Raw genomic sequence first — 20891 nt, forward strand, 5'->3', positions numbered from 1 at the left:
GCTGTTCTTAGAGAGAATTCCATGTAGTCCCCCAGCCCAGACCCTCAAGCTCTGGTTCTATGACATGGCTGCATTTGGAGATGCTCAGAGGAGGCCTATTAAGGGGAAACACTTAGATCTGGAACCTACATTCTTCCAAGTACTGTACTGGTCTTGTTGGTACAGGCAATCCCCGATGTAGCAGCCCATTGTTAATGGTGGATCTACTGGCACTGCAGAAATGATGCTGGTGTACAGAGAGGTTTGGTCAGATAAAAGGGGACAGTACCCTTCAGGGAGCCTCCTTGCATATATGGTAAATTGTCTATTCCTGTCTTGTGGTCATTTTTGATTGGGTCATTTGTATTTTTCTTATTAGGATGTAGTTTTCTACAAATTGTGGAGATTAGCCTTTTATCTGATTGCTGTATTATTACTATATCTTGTGCATATGTGTGTGTGTGTATTTGCACATCTGAACAAGTCGTCTATCACAGGAACCACACTAACAGTTGAAACTTGGACTTGACATGCATGATTAAGTTCAATCGGAATTTTCCATTTTGGGAGGCCATTCACAGATTAGTGGGGTCGGTGATGTTTTAACAAACATTGTTAGTAGGTAAGGAGTCCTGGTGGTGTCCTGGGTTAAGAGTTGGGCTGCTAACCGCAGCTGCCCCCAAATTGCTTGGAAATCCTAAGGAGCAATTCTACTCTGTCCTATAGGATCACTAGTGCCTGAGCATGCCTGGCCCTGGGTTTGGTCGGGCTTAATACAGAGTCTAAATGTGAACTCTCTCTAATCTCAAAAGTCCCTACTGTGGCGAAATGTTCTCCCTCGTCTGTAACAGTCACATTTCCCCAAGCCTATTAGGTGTGCGCGTCCGAGGGCCGCCTTCGCGGAAGGGGCTCCTGGTTCCCCCAGCGGAAACCCACTGGCTGGGTGCCACACCGCGCCACGTCCCGGGGCCTCGCCGGGTCACGGGGAAGGGCCCTGCCACACAGGCAGGTGTCTGCATTGAAAACAATCAAGCTGGAGTTCAGTCACTTCACAGAGATGGGCACGCGCCCTTCCTCAAGGTCAAGGGGAACGCCGACAGGCATCCCTTGCAGGATGTCCGAAATGCTGGCAGAGGAGGAGGGCATGGGGAGCGGCGGGTGCTTCCGCGCCGGGACTGAGCGGGCGGCCAGCAAATCCCCAGCCGGCGCGGCCCCCACCGCTGGCCTGCAGCCCGCCCTTTCCCCGCCCGCCGTCCGGCCCTCTCCGGACCGCGCTCCTGCGGAAGCAAGCCCTTCCCGGCCCCCCCCCGCCCTCCCTCCCCCCTCCCGCTCCGTGAGCCTTAGCGGCGGCTGTGCATCACACATACTAGACCAAGTAGTCCTTCCTCTGGGTCCCTGGTGGTGGGGGAGCGGGCACCTTTGCTGTTAGCAGCCTGGCTCCTAACCAGTGCGTCCCCAGGGCTCCCAAGTCGGGTGCTAGTTAGTTGGGTACAACCCAAGAGCGCACCGCCAGGTCACCGCCAGGTCTCCTTATCTGCCCAGGAGGGTGAACCTGAACTCAGCGCCAAGGGTGTGGCAGGGCGCAGCAGGAGCAGAGAGAAATCCCCTGAACTCAGTGCCAACTCGTCTCTCCCGTGTCCTAGGAGCTCTGTAAAATGTGCGTCATTGTCGGTGGGACTCTAGCGAGCTAGTAGCAGCAGGGGAAGACCAGCGGGACTGGATATGTGGTCTCTATTTTTAAATGGTTCATCGAGGTGTGTGTTCACGGGTCTGTAATAAACATAGAGTACGCTTCCTCCATGGCTGCCTCTGGAGAGAGGAAGGAGGCCTTGTGGTGACCTGGGGGGAGGCGTCAGAGTGGAAGTAGAAGTGAGATGGGCTTTTCATTCCTGTCCGCACCCCTTGTGCCCTTTGTGCAGTTTAAATATTTCTAGCCTGTGCATAAGTTACTGGAAAACGACGACCATGCCAGCTCTCCTCACCCAACTGTACCAGGAAGAAGGAAAACCAAGATCAGTCCTGGGAGGCATGCTTAGGAGGTGGCAGTCAGAAACAGCTCCTCACTCAGCCTTTCCACCTATTCTGTCACCACCTCCCCTCCCACAGTTCTCCCTCTGAACTTATTCATTACAAGAGCCGCACAATTCACAGGCCACGCACCTAGCTATGGGGTTTATTAGGGAAGTCACAGGTTACAGTTGAAAATCAGAAATGCTTGGGATATAGTTCTTCCTTAAAAGCAGTTTCTCAGCCTTGTCCACAGACAGGCTCTCAGTCTCTTGGGCCCTCTGTCCTTTGGTTTTCTTGGTACTAGCCCTCTGCCATGCTTGGCCAAGTGTTGAAGTTTCCTAGCTCTGTTAGGTTTCTCTCTCCGGCCTAAATCTCAGCCTCGGTCCTGAGCTCCACGCGAGAAAGATTTCACGCCGAAGCCGGGCTCGTGATCCAAGTGAATTTAATGAAAGTTCAAAGAAGCATCAGGTTTTACGCGGCACCCATAGGATTCCTTTGACCATGCGGCCTGGCAGAGACTGCTCCGGGACACGCAAGGATCTCTCTCCTCCCACGAAGACCACCAGACCACCCAAGCAAGACAAGATCAAGAGACCAAGAGCCCAAGAGACCCTCTCCCTTCAGGTCCCTGCCTTTTAAGGGTTCCCGGAGGAGGTGTGGTGAACGACCCCAGGTCGATCCCATTGACTGAATTGCAATCACCCAGCCCAGGTGGGCTGCTCCAGGTGTAACGCCCATCCAAGCCCACCAGAGAAAAAATCCAGCTTTTGTCTTTTGCTGGCTCTCCTGGGCATGCGTAATTGGACTTTCCAATTCCCTAGGCTAAGCTACCTAACAGCTCCATGGGTTGGTAAACCAAGCTCTAGCGAGTGTCTGGAAGCAGCCCCACTCTGCCAAGAAACACAGAGAAGACACTTTGCTCTCTCCCTCCCTGAACCAGGGAGTTCACTGCACCACCTCCTGCCAGATTTGGCTGCTGCCACGTCTCGGTTTCTGCTGTTCGCCATCTTGCGTTATCTCTGGGGTTACGGCTCTGGGTCTCCCCGATCTAGGAGGTTCTCTGCACGGGGATCCCAGGTCCAAAGCATGTGCTCCGCTCACAGCTCTTCTTGGTGGTGGTATTAAGGCCCCTTCTTTTCACCTCTGGGGTGGCTCATTATCAAGATAAGCTTAATAGGATGGCAAACTAAACAATCCTTTTCTTAGTTTGCATGGTCCTTTCCCCAGAAAAGTCCCATGCACCTATGTACACTATTAGCCAGCTGTCTGATCCCTTTGCTTTGCCACCAGCACCTCATGTATGGAATCCCACGCAATCATTGGTGGGAGTGACAAAGCCATGCTGAGAAGGATTATGTATAAAATGAGCTATAGCACGGCCTTTACTTAATCACACGTGATACTGTTAGCCACGCAACACACTCAGCCTGTTCTGATCCATAGGGTCTTTGCTGGCCAATTGCTGAAAGTAGATGGTCAAGTCCACATTAGTCTGGAAGCTGTGCTGAAGCCTCCTCGGCGTCATGGCAATACCCAAGCTTCCAGGGACAGAAGGTGTGGCTGTGCATGAAGCATGTTGGCCAGGAATCGAACCTGGGTGTCCCTTGATAACAGGCTCTGTGCTACCACTGAGCCACAATTGCCTCGTTCTAAATGTACTGACAGCAAATTGAAATTTTCTGTTGAACGATCTAATTTTTATTCATATTTTACAAAGGATGTGAACTAGAAACAACCCTGAGAAGTACTTTTAGGCCCACTATCCTTAAATTTTTAAGTCAGTTAAAATGCCGTTTACAGAAAAAAAATCCATTAAAAAATCAAACGACAGCAGAACTTATTTTTCTTTCTCCAACATTATTCAGTTTTCTGATTAAAAAAAAAGTGCTTATTGAATCCAGTTTGGAAGATATAGGGAGGATAAAAATGAAAATAAAATGACTATCTAAAGATAAGCACCGTATGATAATTATGGTCTTTTCTAGCAAAGGTATCATGCGTGTACATTGTTCCCCAGAGTTAAACACAACATAAATGGGTTTTCCATTAATATAAGTATACATTAATGTCTTTGTCTTTTCCAACATAATTTTTAGTCTCTGTATTTAGTCATGTCGATGGACCATTATTTATTTATTTTTTACTTTAAATCATTTTATTGGAGTCTAATACAGCTCTCTTTTAAAAAAAATCATTTTATTGGATGCCAGGGAAAGCCAGCCCCTAACACATCATTATGGGTCCAGGAGGCACAATTGTACAGCGATAATAAGTAAAGACTATATAATAAAGTTATAGAGAGCATGAGAGATAGAAAAGAAATATTGAAATAAATGGAGTCAGACACAATTCATGGTAGGGTGCTCACCTCAGCCCCGCTTGGTGGTCCACGTGGAGAGAGCGAGAGTATCTTTAATGCTGACCAAGGCTTTTATATTCCCTGGGAACATGCAAGCCCCCTAATTACAGGGGAAGACATACACAAGAGGAAGGGGTTGTGCTATAGATAATACAGTAATGGAAGGGGGTGTTCTAGGGGTATCCATGCAATAGGAAGAGGAGGGATTGGGGGTACACATGTGGCATGAGGGGTGGATCCTAGAGTCAGGATGGCAGCTGGATCTCCATAAGAACCATTAGCAGTAGGGTGTAAACCCCACCTACTGGAACCAAGCTAATGGTTGCAAGCTTCAGGGAGAAGTAATCCATTGTCCCCAGCAGCAGGGAGCAGGCCCAGTCTAGCAGCGATTGTCTCCAGGGATGTCTGTAAACATCTGTCCTCTCCCCACAATTGAAGGCTCATATAATGCATGTTCACATCCATTGTGTCAAGCACATTTGTACATTTGCTGCCATCATCATTCTCAAAACATTTTTTTACTTGAACCCTTGGTATCAGCTCCTTATTTTCCCCTCCCTCCCTCCCTCACGAACCCTATAAGTTATTATTATTTTGTCATGTCTTACACTGTCCAATGTCTCCCTTCACCCATTTTTCTGTGTCTGTCCCCCAGGGAGGGGGTTATATGTAGATCATTGTGATAGGTTCCCCTTATCTCCCCCACCTTCCCCTTCCGGTATCTCACTCTCATTAGTCCTAAGGGGGTTTATTTATCCTGGATTCGCTGTGTTTCCAACTCTTATCTGTACCAATGCAAATCCTCTGGTCTAGCGGATTTGTAAGGTAGAATTGGGATCATGATAGTGAGGGGAGGAAGCATTAAAGAACTAGAGGAAAAAATAAAATTAAAAAAAAAAAGAACTAGAGGTAAGTTGTATGTTTCATCGGTGCTATACTGCACCCTGGTTGGCTTGTCTCCTCCCTGAGACCCTTCTGTAAGGGGATGTCCAGTTGCCTACAGATGGGCTTTAAGTCTCCACTCTGCACTCCCCCTCATTCACAATGATAGGATTTTTTGTTCTTTGATGCCCGATACCTGATCCCATTGACACTTCATGATCACACATTTGCTTATGCACCCGCTTTGTCTTTGGTGATCATGTTGGGAAGGTGAGTATCACAGAATGCCAGGTTATTAGAAGAAAGTTTTCTTGCATTGAGGGAGTACTTGATCTCGTACAGCTCTTATCACAATCCATACATCCATCCATCGTGTCAAGCACATTTGTACATATGTTGCCATTATCATTTTCAAAACATTTTCTTTCTACTTGAGCCCTTGGTATCAACTCATTTCCCCCCCTTCCCAACCCTCCCTTCTTCATGAATCCCTGATCATTTATAATTTTTTCCATCTCACACTGATGCTTCCTTCACCCACTTTTCTGTTGTCCTTTCCCCTAGGAGTGGGTTATATATAGATCATTGTGATCTGTTCCTCCTTTCTCCCCCCAAATTTCCCTTACCTTTCTGGTATCTCTACACTCATTATTGGTCCTGAGGGGTTTACCTGTTCTGGAGTCCCTGTGCTTCTAGCTCTTATCTGTACATGCTCTGGTCTAGCCCAATTTGTAAGGTAGAATTGGGGTCATGATAGTAGTGGGGAGGAAGTATTAAAGAACTAGAGGAAAGTTGTATGTTTCATCGGTGCTATACAGCACCCTCCCTTTCTCATTCACAGTGATATGACTTTTTGTTCTGGGTCTTTGATGCCTGATATCTGATCTCATCAACACCTCATAATTACACAGGCTGATGTGCTTCTTCCATGTGGGCTTTGTTGCTTCCCAGATAGATGGCTCTTGCTTATCTTCAAGCTGTTAAGACCCCAGGGGCTATATCTTTTGATAGTCAGCGGCACCATCAGCTTTTTTCACCACCATTTTTTCTTCAGGGATCATGTCAGGAAGGTGAGCATCACAAAATGTCGGTTATAGAACAAAGTGTTTTTGCATTAAAGGGGTACTTGAATAGAGGCCTAATGTCCATCTGCTGCCTTAATACTTAACATTTAAGTATATGCACATAAATCTATCTCTCTAACATTATATATAAATATCTTTACATATGTGCATGCCTGTATTTAGACCTCTATAAATGTCCTTTGCCTCCTGGTTCTTTCCAATATTTCCTTTTACTTTCCTCTTGTCCCACTATCATGTGTGTCTTTTATTCAGGTTTCAGTAATTCCTCTTGGCTACATTGCTCATGGTCAAGCCCCACCAGGCATCCTATGCCCTCCTTGCCATTGATTTTAGATCACTTATTGTTCCCTTGTCCCTGGGTCGACTGACACCCCACTTCCTTTACGCTGCCTCCCCCTCTCCTGTGTCCCCCTAGAACCGTCGACCCCACTGCTCTCTCCTCTGGATTGTTTATCCCACCGATCTCATCTAGATAGACATGCAGAGACAAAAATGAGCATAAAAACACGACAACAAGCACAAAATAAAACAACAAAAGACGATCAAAAATAACCCCCAAAACAACAAAAAGAAAGGCCTATGAATAGTTCCAGGTATGCTCTTTTCCGTGGCGTCCCTGAGGCAACTGGCTGCTTCACCATGAAGCTGAACATCTCCTTCCCAGCCACTGGCTGCCAGAAACTCATTGAAGTAGACGATGAACGCAAACTTCGCACCTTTTATGAGAAGCGAATGGCCACGGAAGTTGCCGCCGAGGTGCTGGGCGATGAATGGAAGGGCTATGTTGTCCGCATCAGCGGCGGGAATGACAAGCAAGGTATTCCCATGAAGCAAAGTGTCTTGACCCACGGCTGTGATCACCTGCTGCTGAGTAAGGGGCGCTCCTGCTACAGACCACGGAGAACTGGGGAGAGGAAGCGCAAATCTGTCTGGGCTGCATTGTGGATGCCAATCTGAGCGTTCTCAACTTGGTTATTGTAAAGAAAGGGGAGAAAGATATCCCAGGACTTACTGAGAGAAACGTGCCTCGTGGCCTGGATCCCCAAAGAGCCAGCAGAATCCGCAAACTCCTCAATCTCTCTACAGAAGATGACGTCCGCCAGTACGTTGTGAGAAAGCCCCTGAACAAAGAGGGCAAGAAACCCAGGACCAACGTGCCCAACATTCAGCGTCTGTGACTCCACCGTCCCGCAGCACAAGCGCTGGCGCATTGCCCTGAAGAAGCAGCGTGCCCAGAAGAACAAGGAGGAGGCCGTGAACATGCCAAGCTTTTGGCCAAGAGAATGAAGGAGGCCAAAGAGAAACAGGAACAGACTGCCAAGAGATGGAGGCTGGCCTCGCTGAGGGCTTCCGCCTCCAAGTCTGAGTCCAGTCAAAAATAAAAGAGCCTTGAATAAAGAAGCTCATCTCAATAAAAAAATTTTTTTTTAAGTTCTAGGTATGTTTGTTTACTTTAAGAGTGTTTTCCAGTCGAGTCTAATGGGGTGCCACACACTGACTCCAAAGTCTATTTTTGGTATCCCCCTGCGACTTCATTGCTTTGCTCCCCTTGCTGCTCTGTTGCACACCCTTCATGTTTCACTCCGGTGTGATGAGGTCAAATTGAGCACAATCCCCACACCGTGACTCCACTGTTGTCCCCTGTAATGCTACGGGTAAGTGAGGGACGTTGTGTCTCATGGTGAGACCAGCCCTCTGGTCCTCTCAGTGCGTTGTCTGCTCTGAGCAGGAATATCATCCTCGGGGCTTGGTAGGCCAGGATGTGAACCACTCTCTCTCCTTCCTTCTTGATGGACCACTATTTTTATAGTCAATCCCCAATAACATTTAGGATGACTTTTAAAGTGCAAATCTCCATGTGGCAATTACGTATCTACTGTCAACTTGAGCACAGGGGTGGAGTCTAGCCTCTCAATCAGGTTGGAGCTTGATGATCTCATTTGGAAGTACAATGGAGGTAAATAGCTCACTGGAGGCCAGACATACTCTCTGTGTGAGACATTCCTGATAACAAACCACATGGAGCTATACTGATAGAGCCACAACCCTGGAGCTAGAGGAGCCACGTGGAGACTCACACCAGCACTGAGATGCTTCCACTGCCACTGGATCCATAAGACTTTCCACTCACTGGCCTGTGAGCTTCCTGCTTTCGGTGTCATTGCATGTGTTGCTTGAGTCTGAAGAAGTATTTATGGACTGGTATTGGGCATATGGGCTAATATCAGACTTATGGACTTGATCTGGACTGGGCTGGGATGTTCTCTTATTATACAATTCTCTTGGATATAAAACTCTCTTACACATATAAGAATTTCTCTGCATTTGTTTCTCTAGTTAACCTGAGCACAATCCATTACACTTCTGATTAGTTCCTTAGGAATCCTGAAATAGACTTATGACTTGGGGGACAAGGCTTGTTACCTCATCAGACTTGATTGGAAAATATACAGAAGGTTCAGCAGACAGATCTGGAACTATCTATTGTGTTTTTTCTTGTTTTGTTTTTTGTTTTTCTTTTGCCCTAGGTCTACCTATATAAGATAGGCAGGACAAACAACTCCGAGGAAAAAACAATGGGATTGGCAGTTGCAGGTGGGCACATGGGAAAGGAGGGGAAGGGGAGTAGGAGCGGGGAGTCAACAAACTCAGGGATAATGGAACAACAAGAGATCTAAATTTGATAGCAAGGAGGGCATAGAATGCCTGGTGGGGTTTGAACCAGTGCAATGTATCCACGAGGAATTACTGAGAGCTGAATGGAGGGTGAGCATGATAGTGAGACAGGAGGAACGTGAAAGGAATAGAGGAAATAAATAGGAGGCAAAAGCTTTTTATAGAGGTATAGCTAGAGGCATGTGTATATGTAAATATATTAATTTATAATGAAAGGGATAGAGGCCAATGTACATATATTTATATATTAAATATTAAGATAGCAGACAGACTTTGGACCTCTACTCAAGGCCCCCCTTAACACAAGAACACTTTGTTCTGATAACCTGGCACTCTTTGATACTCACCTTCCCAACACAATCGCTGGTGACAAAATGGGTGCATAAGCAAATGTAATGAAGAGAGCAAACAGTGCCTGGCTATCAAAAGATATAGCGTCTAGGGTCTTAAAGGTTGAACTTAAACAATCAGCCATCCAGGAAACAAGCAAATAAGCCCATGTGGAAGAAGCACACCAGTCTGTGTGATCATGAGGTGACAACGGGATCAGGTATCAGGTATCAAAAGATTCAAAACAAACAACTATATTGATGCAAACAAGGTGGTTTGGAGTGGAGACAATTGGCAATGCCCCCACAAAAGGGTTATAAGGAAGGGATGATTCAACCAAGGTGCAGTGTAACACTGACAAAACACACATCATTCCTCTAGTTCCTGAATGATTCTTCCCCCAAACTACCATGACCCAGTTCTACCTTACAAATCTGGCTAGATCAGAGAATGCACATTGGTACAGATAAGGGCTCTCAACACATGGGATTCAGGACAGATATACCCCTCAGGAACAGTAACGAGAGTAGCAATATCATGAGGGTAGGGGGGTGGTTGGGGAGGGGGAAGGGGAGAAGGGGGGAACCCATCACAAGGTTGGATATATATCCCCCCCAAAGGGACGGATAACAGAAATGTAGGTGAAAGAAGACAATGGACAAGGTAAGATAGGAAATAATAATAATAACAATCTTGTGTGAACACGTGGTTCCGAAAAGATCACTTATCAGGCATCAAAGAACAAAAACTCATATCATTCCGTGCACACCTCCATGATTCGATCGCTGAGGACAAACGGGTGCATAAGCAAATGTGGCAAAGAAAGCTGATGGTGCCCGGCTATCAAAGAGATAGTATCTGGGGTCTTAAAGGCTTGAAGGTAAGCAAGCGGCCATCTAGCTCAGAAGCAACAAAACCCACATGGAAGAAGCACACCAGCCTGTACAATCATGAGGTGTCGAAGAGATCAGGTATAAGGCATTATCAGAACAAAGAAATCTTACCATAATGAATGAGGGGGGGAAGTGCAGAGTGGAGACCCAAAGCCCATTTGTCAGCCACTGGAGATCCCCTTGCAGAGGGGTTTAGGGGAGGAGATGAGTCAGTCGGGGTGCGATACAGCATCGATGAAGAATACAGCTTTCCTCTAGTTCCTAAATGCTTCCCCCCCCCCCCCAGCTATCATGATCCGAATTCTACCTTGCAAGTCTAAATAGAGTAGAGGATGTACACTGGTGCAGATAGGAGCTGGAGGCACAGGGAATCCAGGGCATATGATACTTTCAGGACCAGGGGTGTGAGTGGCAATACTGGGAGGGTAGAGGGAGAGTGGGTTGGAAAGAGGGGGGATGGACAACAGAAAAGGGGGTGGAGGGAGATGTCAGACAGGGCAAGATATGACAAAATAATAATTTATAAATTATCAAGGGCTTATGAGGGAGGGGAGAATGGGGGGGGCGGAGAGGACCTGATGCAAAGGGCTTAAGTGGAGAGCAAATGCTTTGAAAATGATGAGGGCAATGAATGTATAGATGTGCTTTACACAATTGATGTATGTATGGATTGTGATAAGAGTTGTATGAGCCCCTAAAAAAACGTTAAAAAATAATAACAATCTATAATTAATCAAGGATTCACAAGGGTGGGAGGGTGGAGGAGGGTAGGGGCTAAAAAGAGGAGCTTATATCAAGGGCTGACGTAGAAAATATTTTGGAAATGATGATGGCAACATATGTACAAATATGCTTGATGCAATTGCTATGTAGAATGTTATAAGAACTGTAAGAGCCCCCAATAAAATGATTTTTAAATAATAAATAAATAACGCTATCTCTTACACACATGAGTGTCTCTGAATTTGTTTCTCTAGTCAACTTGGACTAACACACTCCATTACACCTCTGATTATATTCTTAGAATGATTTTCTAGGAGTCCTAAAACTGGTTCAAATGAATGAAAGCAATGATTTTAAGGCTCTGGTGACATACTCAATAGTGTTTTCTGAGGTTATAATAAAAAGCATAATCCAGTCCCATCCCAGCATGAAATAAGGTGCGTTTTATTTGACAGATTGGATTGCACCTGGTCTCTGTAATCAGAAACCCTACCCATTTCACAACTTTCTAATAACAGGAGACAATGTTTTAAAAGTGATTTTTAATGCCATCATTGGCACAAGAGAAACAGTGATGAATGTTCTTACTTTGGCCTAAGATTTCCCAGAAACCGGGACATTTTTTGATTAGGTTAAGGTCACATATCCCTGTGACCTTGCTAGCCTGGAGGGATTCCTTTGCTTCTGGGCGGTGAAGCAGTTAACTGGGGCCAGGCATCCAGCCCTGCAGGCCCTGTAAGCAGTAAGTGTCCTGGTGCCTGCTTTACGGACTCATAGAAATGCGCTTTTTCAGAAGCAGCTCCTTGGGAAGGGGAACATAGCAATGATGGTGAAATAACCCCCCTCGAGGAGGACAATATCAGGATTGTCGGTGAAGGGATAGAAAGGGCAGTGTACGATATACATAAATAATAATACACAACATATAAATGCTTCACAGAGATGATATTAAAGGGCTCAAGAAAAAAGATCATGTTTAGAAATTGCTGATGCCAACAATTGTACATGTCCATTTGAGATAATGGATGTATGGATTGTTAGAATATATGTAAGAGCCCCAAATAAAATGATTTATTAAATTTAAAAAATAAATATAAACTTAAAAAAAAGAATGAGTTCCTTTGATCACATGTGGGTGGTCTCCATTCCAATTTTATTCATATAACACTTTATATATAAATTGATGCTTATATGAAAACACATATTTCTACATAAGTAAATAAGTTCTGGCACATAATGCACACATGCTCTGTGTCTTTTCAGTGAAAAAGCTTTATAAACATAATGATAATATAAAGGTATACTTCAGGATACCTGTGTTTTATATAATACATTTATATACACAAGTACTCAGCTATGAATAAAGATTTGGTACATAAATATCAGATGGATCCACATGAATATATGTGACCATAGAATAAAAAGTTTATACTATTCTTTCTTTCTTTTTTTTATACTATTCTTTCTTACCTCATTTTCGACAAGACTCTGAAGGAATTGCTATTATTATCTCTATTTAATGAGCTTAAGGGAGGTTAAGTTAAGTAACCATGCTAACAAGAGAGCCACCTGGTCAGGGCTCAGATTTAAGCCCTCACTCAGGACCTCTAGAGACTGAGTTTTAAGTCTAAGAGTAATTGGACGCCATTGAAGAAATTTTAGGAAGGAAAATAAGGAGCTATTATGAGTTTAAAGATTAAAATAACATCGTTTTCTAAAGACACCCCCCCTCCAAACAATTCCCCAAACAACAAAAACAACCCAGAGTTCTTAACCCATCCACACTAGTAGAGCACGGGGCAGAATGTCATTAGCTGAACCAGTAAATGCCAGAATCTGGATTAAAACCTCATCATCTCAGTCTTACCAATCACATACCACAATTAACAGTGAGGGGAAAAAATCTTATCTTATTGCAAACAATCCTGAACACCAAGATCCCGGTAGCTTCCTCACCCCTTCAGTCACAGGAATATCTAGCTCAAGGCCAATAAACAACCTCTGATCCCTTTCTGAGAGAAAACTCTGCATCTCACTCAGCGCTTGGGGGGAATTGAAAGTTGTACTGAGGCCCTTGCTCCCAATGGTCTGTGCGGCTGAATGCCTTCCCCCCAAGTTGGCTGACGTCCACTCTGCGCACAAACCCTGCCCACACTGGGGACCCCCACAGCAAGAGCTTCATACAAATCAAGAAGCATGCTCCCACCTCCAGAAAACATATAACATGAACCACATCATTTTCAAACAAGATAAAATTCATAACTGCACTTGTACATCCTCAACTGCTGGAGTACAGCTCTGTTACCATGAGATTATTCTCAGCCTTATCTTGCAGCTTTTTAATTTCTTTTAAAAATTTGTAATTACTAGGAAGGTGGGAGCCCTGGTAGTATAGTAGTTCCGGGTTTGGAAGCTAGCCCAAAGGTCAGCAGTTCAAAACTACCAGCCGCTCCTTGGGAGAAAGAGTGGGCTTTGGACTCCAATACACAGTTATAGTCTCGAGCAGTCCGACCCTGCCTTATTGGGTCCTTATGAGTTGGCATAGACTATTCTAGGTGAGTATACTAGGAATGTATGTGAGAGATAGACAAACAGACAGAGAATGGGTATATAGGGGCAGTAGCAAACCCCCTTGGGATTCCAATTTTTGGTGTCTATTCTTTGACAAGTTAGGCATCCTCATCCATACAGTTGTAATTGGAACATTCCAGAAACTGTCAGTACTGTACCCATTGAATCTGGAGGAGTCTCAAAATCTTGGCCTTGGGGGATGCCTACGAAGGCTCTCAGAGAGATTTCAAACTCCCACAGTTCACCCTCCTGGTTACACACACACACACACACACACACACACACGGATGGCCTTCACAGCTCTAAGGCCCACCCTCAGCAGTCTAGAAAACTCTAGAATCTTCTCCCAACAGGCCCAGCTGAACTTACCAAAGAGACAAATCCGGGAGCCCTCACTATGCCAGTCCTGTCTTCACAGCTCCTGTCACAAATTGTGCCTCTGAGAAAGACACTCTTCTCTCACTTCCTGGTTGAGTCATAGAGGCTGAACCGGAAGAGGGATGGCCTCTGAGCAGGCTGAGCAGACATGTCTTTTTCTAGGGCTTCTTGGAAAGGGCGAATGTTCAGGACACAGACCCAATGGACAGGACAAAGGCCTGTGGGCAGGGGACCTGCTCGAATGAGGTGTGGCAAACACCTTAGCCGGGTGCCTTTGGATTCATCATTTTGCCTTTGGGGCTGCATTTACATATCTCCAAATGAGAGACTCAGACTCTCATAGTTAACTAAGAAACCTGCTTTCCATACTTCAAGATCTTGCACTTTTCTGGGTTCATCAAGGAGACTTTAATGTACTCATTCAATAAACATTGATTGAGTCATTTAAGAGACTGTGGAGGCCTTAGGTGGTGCAGAGAGCGAAGCTTTTCCCTGGAAAGGCACGGGGAGTCCCAGCAAACTCTCGCAGGGGTGCCTCTGGGGAGCACATTCCTCGCTGGCACTGCTGTGCTGGCGCCCCGTGATGGGAATCAAGTCAGTGGCAGCTGTTTGGACTTTTTTGGGTAGAAGCTTTGATATCTGGAAACTGTGGGGTCCTCACCAAGCTTCTCAGGGGGGTTGTTCACTCCACGGCTGAACAGTCCCCCCATATCTGTTCACAGCCATTTCCTCAATAAAAATGCCCCTCCGTGGCCCTAACTCATGGCTCTGGAGCAGGCGCCAGCTCGGGGTGCCCTCGGTGACAGGGTAGGATTGCTCCCGCGCGTTTCCAAGGCCTGTCTTTTCCGAAGGAGAAAGTCAGGCTCATCTTTCTCCCGTGGATCAGCTGGGGGGTTCTTACTGCTGACCTGCTGGTTCGCAGCCCACCACCCCACCAGGGCTCCTTCCAGGGCCCGAGGGTCACCAGATGCCACCCTCAGCAGCCCGCACCACTCAGAATCCAAAGCCTGTCTGAGGAAAGACCAGCAGTCTTCCCAACGGCCTGGGGGACACGACCTTGATGAACATCACACAGGACCGTGTGTGCCCACAGGCCGCAAGCCAGATGGCAGGCTTCCGGGTGTGGAAGGCACAGAAAGAAAAGTAGACACCTCTCTTCTTTGAACTGCCTTTTGTCTTGCTTCCAGTGGCATGTCCGCTGCCGGGGAGCAGGGACCCCCTCTTTCAGGTGAGGGGATGAAATGAGGCGTTTGAAAGCACCGATCCTCGTATAGACAGGGCCCTGCGAGTGTACAGGGCACCGTGAGGGGGAAATATAAGCTGTCTGCAGCCGTAAAGATGTACAAACTTGCAAATCCTGGTGAGCAGTCACTGTAAGTGTATGACAGAAGGTTGGTTTGCGCTTACCCACCGGCAGCGGTTCCCAAGCGGTACAAAGAGTTTGCACTCCACCACTAAGCAAAAGGTTGGCAGCTTAAGTCTTCGAAGACGCCCTCGTGCCTGCTGCTGACCCTGGTGACTTGGTGGGTTAGCAGTTTCCCTGTCAACAAGTCCATTCTGATTCATAGCAGCCCTAAAAGGTAGGGTGGCAGTGCCCCTGGGGCTTCTGAGACGGTAAATCCTTACGAGAATAGAAAGTCTCCTGTCTCTGTTGGTGAGTTCGAGCTGCTGACCGTTCTGTTAGCGGTTTGGTGCATAATCCGTTATCTGGAGGGAGGAGTGCTTGGGCAGGGGCACCGTGTAAAAAGGACTTGGTAAAGTGGAGGGCGGGGGACCTGCAGTGACACTGACACGGTGCATCAATGGGCTCAAACCTAACAAAATTGCGAGGCTGGCGCAGGGCCGGGCGGTGTTTCCTTCTGGTGCAGACCGGGGGCTATGAGTCGGAGGCCATCGAACATCAAGCCCTGGTGATGTCGAGTAAGGTTGGTGGTTCAGCCCCACCACCGGAGAATGTTAAGTTTATGTATTCCCATAAAGATTGCAGCCTCGGAAATCCTATGAGTCAGAACTGACTGGACAGCAGCACGGAACAGAGCATTCACCTGGGCGCCTCTAGAAGGCTAGGCAAAGGTGACACCCAAACACCTGCGCTTGCTCTTGACTCGGGCCAGTAAGTGCTGAGGGAGGGCACACAGCATGAAACCTGCTAGCGAGTGCTGACCCCCAACCCCAGGAAGGTCCCCACCTCTTCGTAATGCTCCCGGCAGCCTGAGCTGCCCCGTCCCTGCATTTGTCCCTGTTTGTGACGATTTCTGTGCAAGGCTCTCAGCTTCATGAAGGCGCAAACGGCATCATTCATGTTTCTATGCAGGACCCGCGACAGAGATGAGCAACATCCACCCTAGTCGGATCTCCTCCGCCAACCAAGAAGTGCAATGGACATGAGCACATTGCTTCCTCCTACAATGAGTCTGTTAGCTAAAGGGAAGGAGCCCTGGTGTCACAGAGGGGCTACACGCTGGACTGCTAACCTCGAGGCCAGTGGTTCAAACCCACCAGCTGCTCAGAGGGAGAAAGTTGAGACTCTGCTCCTGTAAAGATGTAGAGCCTTGGAAAGTCGATGGGGTGGAATCGACTCTGTGGCAGGAGGTGGGTGAATGACCTAAGTAAATGAAGTGATGTACAAATGTATTAGCCACTTAAGAAATCCAAAACAAAGCAACAAGATACCATCAGACTGGCCAAGGGTTGAAAGTGGATTGAGCCCAGAATTGATGGACCAAGGAGCAAGTGGAAGCTTCATGAGAGCCAACTGGAAGTACTTGGTCTGGTGCTGGGTCTACATCCCAGACAAATTCTCATTTTTTTCCCCCAGGAAATTATCCATTTTATTCGAGTTTACAATATTGTTGTGATAAAGTATTTTATATAGTTTTATTGAGACATAGTCCAACATCATGCAATTAAATAGTGCTATCATATGAATGGCTGTACAATCATTACCACTATTAATTTTAGAACATTTTCTTTTTTCTTGGATTCCTTGTTATTAGTTCCCCATTCCTACCCTGCCCCAACCTCCCCTGCTGTACCCCAAAGAAACCATTCATCCAGTTACTATCTCTATAGCTTCACCCATCCTGGATGTACTCAAAATCATAATAAAAAAATACAAAACAAAGAGTCCAAAAAGCTGACTCCAATCACAAAATAATATAGAGGAAACCCCCATTGGGAAGAAAGCATAAAATATTAAACACAAGAACAACTTTAAAATGGATCAAAAGGGAGATCAAATGATAAGGTGTGAGGTTTTAATCCAGTTAGATCTGTCATAATCTACTTTCCAAATTGTTCTGCACGAGAGCAAGGCTATTTCCGTCCCTGGTCTGTGTTCAGAGGGGATTCACCCGAGGCCTCAATCCATATGTATTGCCCCTTCACTTTTTTTTTTTAATTAACTGCTTAACTTTTAGATGTAGCAGAAAAGATCAAATCAGATGTTACACCACCACCACCACTCCCCCAGGGGGATGAATAACAGAAAGATATGAAAAAAATACGTATCATTTATCAAGAGTTCACGAGGGTGAGGAGGTGGGGAAGGGAGGGGGAAAGAGGAGCTAATCATAAGGGCTCAATAAAAAGATAATGTTTTGGAAATGATGATGACAACATGTCCAAGTTTGCTTGAAAGAACTGGTTTATGGAATGTCATAATATCTGTAACAGCCCCCAATAAAATGATCTAGATTTCAAAAAAATCAGATGTTGCATTTTAATAGACTATAATTGTCTCTGCCATACTCCATTGGATGACCAGGCTATGGTCAGAAGGAGATCACCTGAGGTTTAATCTCCGTGTCGATCCTGCCAATGAATTTGGGGTTTCCACTGTCACACACAGCCCTTTGCCCACCAGGAGTTTACCATTTAAATTCTGACATCATTTCCTCCTGCGGATCTGTATTATATTATTTACAATCCTTGGGTCACACCGGCTGGTATACTTACTCCATGAGGACTTAGTGGTTGCTCACTTAGACAGTTGCTTGTTTGAAGACAAGCCTTTAAGACCCCCAAAAGCGAGTCTTTTGATAAGAGACTAGTTCCCAGACAAACTCTTCTGCAGATCAGCCAGTCAGGGACAGATTGTCCAATGGCAATGTAAGTATGGACTTGTGCTTACTGACTCACTCCTTGTCATGAACACCTGGCCCTGGAAAGAAAGACTGTCGGAAGGTGCGAGGGTGGGGTGGGGTTTGGGGAAAGACAAATGCCAGTCATCCCGAGAAACAGAATCTCTGATGGGAAGTGGAAATGTGAAATTGTTCACTCCAGATGAGAGAGTCGTAAGTACAAGTACACCTGGGTTTGCCCGGTGGCCTGGGTAACCCCACAATGCCACCCGTGCAACTGTGGACGCTGTTACACACGGAGATTAGAACCCGAGGGCTAGCAAATTGGGTGTCTAAACAGTGCCGAGTGAGGGCGAGAGAGTGGGGCAGTAAGAAACAGAATGAACAAAATATAACGCATGATGATACCAACGGCTGGCCACCATCGCTCCCCTGAGTAGGCTGCAGAGTCTTGCTTGCAGCTTCCTGGGGGCAGTGGTTTGCACATACTCCCCTCTGAAAAGCCCACTGAAGTCCCGGGTTGGGGAAACAAAGGCACAGAAACACTCACTCGCTCACTTCTTTGTCCAAGGCCACATATTTTAAAAACCGTGTACCCACAAAACAGACATGCGCTTTCCAACCAGACAGATATACATTCTGAGATACAAATTCAGAGCCTGGGGAAGCTGCCTCTGGGAGCAGGGGCTTCGGGAGGCACAGAGAAATCAAAGGAAGGGCATAAAAGAGAAGGGGGGCGGATCACAATGACTGACACATAACACCCCCCCACACACACATACACCCTCCAGGGAGCGAACAACAGAAACTGTGAGATATGAAAATAATAATCATTTATCAAGAGGTCATGGGGAGATAATAAAAATATTATGGCAGAAATAAAGCAAACATATGAATGTATCTAATTCAAACAATAAAACAGTTTCTGTTTTTAAAAAAAAAGGAGGAGGAGGAGGACCAGGAAAAGGAGAAAGATGGTAGGGGAGAGGTGGGGGAGGAAGAGGAGAATGGGGGGGGAGGAGGTGGGGGGGGTGAAGCCCGGTGTGAGCCTCACGCATCTGCCAGGTCTGAAAGAATGAGGAAGTGGGTGAGGAAAAGCAAAGCAAAACAGAGCAGAAAATACAAATCGGCAAGCAAAGACTTCCCAAATCTCCAAACCCGGGGCACAGGGCTGGGACAGTGAGTCTCCCCAGAACAGAGGGGTCGCAGCCGGACTCGAGAACGGGGCCCCGAGTACTCACCTGCTCCCCTTGCCCAGCACAGCCGCAGTCTTGGTGTCAGAACCCCAACGGCCAAGTTCAGAACCACGTGTGCAAATTCCTGATACTTGTTCCCAGACCACAGGAAATGCCGTTCAAACCGGGCCAGGGGGAAGCCTCCAGGGGGGTTTCGTTTTACATTCAATAGTTTACAGCGGCTAGTCTTTCTCTCGGGGTGTCTCTCCTTCCCTAACCCCTCACCTCCTCTTGACTTAACTTGAACTTTCTGGCTTCCTTCAGAAATTCCCCTTCCTGTTTGTATTCCAGGCAGTCTTCCAAGAGGCAGGGCTCCGTTCTCTTCCTCCCCTTACCTCTTTCCTTCCTCCGCCCTCCGCCCCCCCCCCCCCCACACACACCTCGCCCCACTCCTCCGTGTTAACCTCCTTCCATAAAACTCACCAGAAGCAGAGCAGGGGCAGGGGAAGGGCTCTTCCTGGAGCAGAGGCAGCGTCTGGTCTGCATTCAAGTCCACGCAGGTGCCCCAAAGCATTTCCTCTGGGCTGAGCCCTCATCTCAGCACCCAAGTCATGGCCCAGCGCCTTAGAGACACCTCGGGACCTTATTTTCCCTTTGAAAAGATGTTCTTAAATTTTTTTTTACTGTAAATTAGCTGGTTGTGGGCGGTGGGGGGTGGGGGGGCACAACTGTGTCAACAAACGTTGAACTATGAATCTGTGAGGGGAAGCCAGCCCCTAACACATCATTACGGGTCCGGTAGGCGCAATTGTACGGCGATAAGTAAAGATAATAGTAAAGTTATAGAGAGCATGAGAGATAGAAGAGAAATATTGAAATAAATGGAGTCAGATAGGATTCATGGTAGCATGCTCACCTCAGCCCTGCCTGATGGTCCACGTGGAGGGAGAGAGAGAGTTTAATGCTAGCCCAGGCTTTTTATCTTCTCTGGGGACATGCAAGCCCCCTAGTTACAGGTGAGGACATACGTCACAGGAAGGGGTTGCCCTATAGGTAATACAGTAATGAGAGAGGGTGGTCTAGGGACATACACGCAATAGGAAGAGGAGGGATTGGGGGTACACATGTGACAAGATGGGCGAATCCTAGATTTAGGATGGCAGCTTAGCTTTGACCTGTTCTCTGGGTCTCCATAGAATCCATTATCAGTAGGGTGTAAACCCCACCTACAGAAACCAAATAGATGACTGTAGGCGTCCATTGAACTTAAAGGCAGGGAGTGGGGCCCACTGCAGTCTGGCAACTGATCGCCCTCTGGGAGGATGCCTGTGAGCAACTGACCTCCCCCCACAAGTCCCCCTTTTGTTTTATATATAAAATTCAAAAGCCACATGGGTGACATGGTTATTTTCTATACATTAAAAGCTGACAAGGCAAAACTTTATCATCCAATTAATATAGCCAAAATTCAGGCTTAATAGAAACATTTAGAATCCAGGCGCTGGAGATAAAGACCCCTTATGCCCATATGCTATTGGCGGAAGGCACGAGAGAGATTGGGTACCGCGGCGGGAATAAATAGAGCCGAATAGGAATGTCTGCTTCTATAGTCAGAGCCGCCGCCGGCCACACAGCAACCACCTATGTGCTTGTAAGAGACAACCTCAGATCAGCGCCATGTAGGAGGGTAAAGTGAGGAACAATGTCATGAGAATGTGATTAGGACTTACCTACAACTCACAAGGGTG

General features: G+C 46.6%; 1 protein-coding gene and 1 pseudogene across 3 annotated transcripts in view; one reads left to right on the top strand and one right to left on the bottom strand.

Moving 5' to 3' along the window:
* The window catches only part of CASP8 (caspase 8), a 44689-nt gene extending 25187 nt beyond the window's left edge, over nt 1-19502 (bottom strand). Inside the window, exon 1 of one of the 3 annotated variants that reach the window (XM_075529010.1) lies at nt 19210-19502. The gene's annotated coding sequence lies outside the window, so the exon portion shown is untranslated. Of the gene's footprint in view, nt 1-13877; nt 13991-19209 lie in introns of those variants that run through there. The other 2 variants (XM_075529008.1, XM_075529009.1) reach the window with 2 other exon arrangements.
* On the top strand, nt 6955-7697 carry LOC142424615 (small ribosomal subunit protein eS6-like; annotated as a pseudogene).
* Nucleotides 19503-20891: the final 1389 nt, after the last annotated feature.

The sequence above is a fragment of the Tenrec ecaudatus genome, chromosome 13, assembly GCF_050624435.1.
Source record: "Tenrec ecaudatus isolate mTenEca1 chromosome 13, mTenEca1.hap1, whole genome shotgun sequence".
NCBI classification, from domain to species: domain Eukaryota; kingdom Metazoa; phylum Chordata; class Mammalia; order Afrosoricida; family Tenrecidae; genus Tenrec; species Tenrec ecaudatus.